General features: G+C 43.0%; 1 protein-coding gene across 2 annotated transcripts in view; it reads left to right on the top strand.

Moving 5' to 3' along the window:
* Positions 1-430: 430 nt before the first annotated feature.
* tmem200b (transmembrane protein 200B) overlaps positions 431-5167 on the top strand; it is a 7127-nt gene continuing 2390 nt past the window's right edge. The window contains exon 1 of one of the 2 annotated variants that reach the window (XM_031871317.1): positions 431-707. The gene's annotated coding sequence lies outside the window, so the exon portion shown is untranslated. Of the gene's footprint in view, positions 978-5167 lie in introns of both variants that reach the window. The other variant, XM_031871316.1, reaches the window with a different exon arrangement.

Here is a 5167-nt window from a genome sequence, read left to right as displayed (position 1 = left end):
AACTTGTCCATGTGAGAAACAATAGTTTAATTTAATATCACCAAAATAATTTTTTTTTTTTTTTAAAGCCAAATAATAAATAATGCCAAATTATTTGGGGGGGGGTGCTGAAGAACATTTTAGGGGGGCATAACAACGCCCCTGTGTGTGGCCTTGGCTGCCTATTGTTTAGTGTCAGGTCCAAATGTTTGAAGGAGGGTGTAGAGTGGATTGGCGGCTTCGACACATTATGGTCCTGTACTTGAGTACGTGTACTAACAGATACTTTCTGCCACTGAGTTAGGACAACATACAGACATTTTATGATTTGTCCGGGAATGGAGACACCCCGTTACTGTCATATTGTTTGAGGCAGGGCTCCTGTGATACTTTTATTTTGAAAAACACAGTGCATTGTCAAGCGGATGTTTTGCTGCTCGCTTGACGGTGCTGGTCCGCTTGAAGCGCCTCGCCGCGCCGCAGACCGACAGACTAAAGAGCGGAGGGGCTCTGCTGGGTCGAACTGTCCTCATGAAGAACCGAGCCTTCTGTCCCACGCAGAGACCATTTATTTAGTCCGGAGCACTTAGTGAGGACCAACCAGCTATGTCGGAATAGAGTTGACGGTTGGCTTGTGCTCAGCCTGGAGACTCCATCCCGAATGATCAGGATATGTTATGTCCTCCAACTATGAACAAGCTGCAACAGGATCCGAGAAATACAGACAGGCAAGTTTCCAAAAGTCACCGGCTGCTGGATTGGTAACTTCTGGCGTTGAGTCTCGTCTGTATGAATCCGATCCAGAGGCTCAGTGACAGGGACTCGGTTTAGTGAGACTTTCTCCTCCACCAATGAGTGTGTACGGGGAGAGGAATGCAGCAGCGCGCTCAGTCACACACGTCCCTGTCGGATTGTTGCCTCCATCGGCTACAGCAGACACATTTTTAAGGGAAGTAGCGTTAGTCTGGCACGGCACGGCACGGCAGTCCATCGTTAAGGTAAAGATATAACGCATTATTGCTGTCGATAGACAAAGCTATATGCTGCTGTTTCCAGTGAAGCCTCAAATTCAGATGATATTAGCGGGTTCAGCCGGTCTCTGGTGGGCGTGTGGAGTGATTGCATGTCAGAAAAAGAAGCATTTTACAGACTATGGGTCCACCCTTCCACAACCGCTGTATGGTTAACAGTCTATCCCATCATGAAGCACAACTTGTGGCTTTCCAGAAGGGAATTAGCTCCTGTCCAGCTTCCTCTGCTGAACAGAGGATGACCAGTATGATAATGGGTCAATGCAGTGGTGCTTTTAGGTGGAAAAAATGGTGGAGCCATAATTACTTGTGACTGATGCACAACCAGAAAATAACATAATTTTACAATAAACTGAGTAGGAGATGTGATGAAACCCATGAACACAGGTGATGATGTGTTGGGCACACACATGTCCTCCTCACTTTGCTGTTCTAGTGCTCAATCCCCCGTTAGTATGTGCTGTCAGGATGTTTGCTTCACCTTGTTGTCCTGCTGCTTCATGTTTGGTAATCCTCTCAGAAAGGTGCCTGAGATCCTGAGAGCCTGTTCTGGACCAGGTCTCTCCCCAAAACACACATGGGAAGCAAAAGAAGGGATTCTCTGACCGACTAGCAGAAGCCTTTGTTCCTGCGGTGTGGTTAACATGTCCTCTGTGCTGCTGGGCACAGATGTGTTTCAGTAGAAGATACTCCACACTGTTCATGCTGACCACAGTTGGGTGTTTCTCAAAGTCAAGGAAGGCTGAATTTCAAGGATGCTACGTCATTGAATTGGCTGAAGGACAGTTTCTATCATATATACAAAACAATAGATGAGACATTGCTTCATAACCAATGGGAGAACCGTCCGGCATTTTACCAAGGTAATGTTTACAGTCTCCTCATGGACACTGGTTGTCCATTCAGCACATACTAGCTTCACCAAGAGGACCAAAGAAACCAGAGAGGCTGGCATCTCTTTCCCCACGTCGGTATAGAGAAGATAGTCATGTTAACATGGAGCCTAATATTCAGATTATAATCTGTTTAAACAGAATACAAATGCATATTAACACCTCAAGCAGAATAAACAGGCCCACACCAATTTAATTTGGTTGCAGACGGGTAGTTCAAACTTTTTCATTAACAGATCAAAAGAAAAAATTGTACCTTGTAAATTATGAAAGCAATGGCTTTCTGGATGTGTTCTCCCTGTGCATGCCCTCAGCAAATGCGTGGGCACCTACGTTTCTCTAATAATGACAGCGTCTAAGCTGAACTGGACCACAGCGGAGATTATTATTAATACAAACTCTCAAAGAACGTAATGTTGCTGTTGGATGCATGGGTGGCTACAGACGGAGTTCCGTCAAAAGTGAATTATTTGCTCCGCCGTAGTCCTTTTTATTTGTTACCGCTAACACAATCATTTGTATGGGTAATGCAGAGCAACAGGTGTTGAGGTTAGAACAACAAGCTGGCATACGAGTTAACCAGACCAACGGAGAGAGAGTTGTGTATGAGACGAGGGTCACCGTTGTTGGGGATGTGAGTGGAAACGCATCCAACATGCCAACGCACGTTCGACCGCATCACCCAGATGTGCCCATCACTGGGACACTTGTTGTCCATAAGTCTACCAGTCAAATATACTCAGCTTTCTATAATAGAGGACTAAAAGCAGAAAAAGTCACATTTGAGAAGCTGAAATCAGAGAATTTGGGAACAATCTTCTTAAAAATAATTGAGGACGAGTGACGAGACATCAATTATCAAACAGTTGGCAATTAACTTAAATGTTGACAACTACTCGATTAATTGAGTAATCTCGGCAGCTCTAGACTGATTTCCTAGAGTAAAATAAAATTGCACAAAAAAACATCAAGGTTTGAAATGCCTAACATTTGTTTAGTTAAGTAAACAGTTTGTACCTACTCAAACAAAACTTTATTAGGCACAGCTTTGTACACAGTATATACAGTAGTTATTCTTAATGCTTGTCATCGGTTCCACCGGGTTGGATTCTGGCGCAATCGGAGGAAATCATGCAGGTTCTCCAGGAACTCCTTCAGCTCAGAAACCTTCGACCTGCAGTCAGAGCTCCGGAGGGAGGAGAGCTCAGTTCCTGACAGCAGCGTCCTCTCCTCCTCCAGGAGCAAAGCTTCTCCTCGCTGGGAACCAACACCAACACCACGCTGCTGGAGACCCAGGCCATATCGCTGGGCTCACTGGAGGGAAGGGAGCCACGGGAGAACAAGAACCAGGACTGAGTGGGGCAGACTGTCAGACCCTGCAGCAGGGAAATGTTTTTTAAAGGGACTCAGAAACACAAAATCAACACAAAAGGAAAGCTTTAAACACGTACCCTTATGTTTTGAGTTGTGTTTTCTCCGAGATAAGCTCTTAATGAAGATGCCCTGTATAAAGGGGCAAGGGTGGGGTGGTATTCCAGTATTATCCCTCTGTAATACTTTAAACTGCTCTTTAACAATAGCAGTAGCTATGTAAAGGAATACACCGTTGAAAACATTATGAGAAAACCTGGATATATGCTTCTCTGTTAAGGTGTTCCAGTGGATCCATAATCAATGCTTCCAATGTAGGAACTACTTTATAGTCCAACATATAGAATTGAACCCTCTGATTGTCACACAATTTCATTCCCACAATGTGATTTCATGCATTTATTATCTACCCAAAGTAATCATTTGTACTAGAGATGGTTTTGCTCGATCACAAAATAGGAAATTGCAGTGTTACCTTAAAGGAGCAGATGAGTCTGTCTCAACTTCCTTGTCTTCAATAACAACATTCTCTACGAGCCGCAGTTATTGTTGTGGTCTCCATCTTGTATTTCAGTAGTGACCCTAGCCCCAACATGCAGCTTAATTCTTGAGGAAGTATACTCCTGGTGAGTTCCTCTTCAGAGCCACTGAGCAGAGCCTCTACAACACTCTGTCAAAGCAGCATGGAGTAGGTGTTTGCTGCGGACACAACCAGATACTTTCCTACTGTAATGCATTTGATCTTTCATCATGACAGACACATTATACGTCACATGTGGATGCCTGGAATACAGCTGTATTTAACCTTGACTTAACTCACTTTGGTCACTCATTAGTCAGTGGTTGTTTATCACGTACAATCCTTTTTCAATGTTAATCACCACTGGAAATAATTAGAGTGAAACTCCTTGGACCTTCCATGTCTTTGGGGAGCTTGTAAATGCATTGAGGTACACACAAAAGTAAAGAATCACTCGCACATGTGCTGTTCTTCTTGAGTTCCCTCATGGTCATAAACAAAGCCGAATAAAATGGAAGAACAGCTTCAAACACTCTGACCTCAGTTACTGTGAGGTCCTGAGTATGTTGCAATAAGTAAAACATTCTCAACATGCTGACTGTCAGACACCTGACGGAGAAGTCATTCATCCTTCCTTGTGTGTGTGTGTGTGTGTGTGTGTGTGTGTGTGTGTGGGGGGGGGGGGTTCTCAGACTTTTTTTGTCATGCCGCCACGGAAAAATACTATCAAGTACCCCACGTGATCTAAAAATGGTACTAGTCATTGGAAGTGCTAAATTCAAAGTTCAGAGCATATCTAAGATTGAGGGATTGCTTCCACACAGTTCTCAACATACAGAAGGCTGAGCCTGCAGCTAATAGTGCTGACTAGGGTTTAATCCCTGTACACAGGATTCCGTTACAGAGTTCTTCATGGATCTAGCCTCTTCATTTTGCTCTTTAAATGCACCAGATTAACTCAACATTGTTGTATTTATCTTTTGATAAAGATTTAAGATGTTATGCCCTCATAGTTTTTTTCAATTTCCCCCCGTGGTACTGGAAATATTGTATTCAAAATTAACATAGATATTTTCCAAGGTGTATCAAAGTTAGAAATTCCAATCTCCGGCAACACTAATACTGATACTGCTAAGAGTGATGATAACAGCAAAAGCTTTGAATTCCTAAGATATAGTTCCAGGTGATTATAGAATGCTCATTACTTAAGTAACACTTCTCGTTTTTCACATGTCTATTTGTTTCATTATTACTATTTAAAGCTGCTTAGCAGTCAAATGTAAAAAGGTAACATTAGTAAATGTTACCTTTGTCTCTTGGTCCCTGAGTAACATTAGTAAATGTTACCTTTGTCTCTTGGTTTCTTAGTAACA

This window comes from Anarrhichthys ocellatus, unplaced genomic scaffold (genome assembly GCF_004355925.1).
Source record: "Anarrhichthys ocellatus isolate YVR2014 unplaced genomic scaffold, GSC_Weel_1.0 scaffold57, whole genome shotgun sequence".
NCBI lineage: Eukaryota > Metazoa > Chordata > Actinopteri > Perciformes > Anarhichadidae > Anarrhichthys > Anarrhichthys ocellatus.
This window is presented reverse-complemented; position numbering and strand designations above follow the sequence as displayed.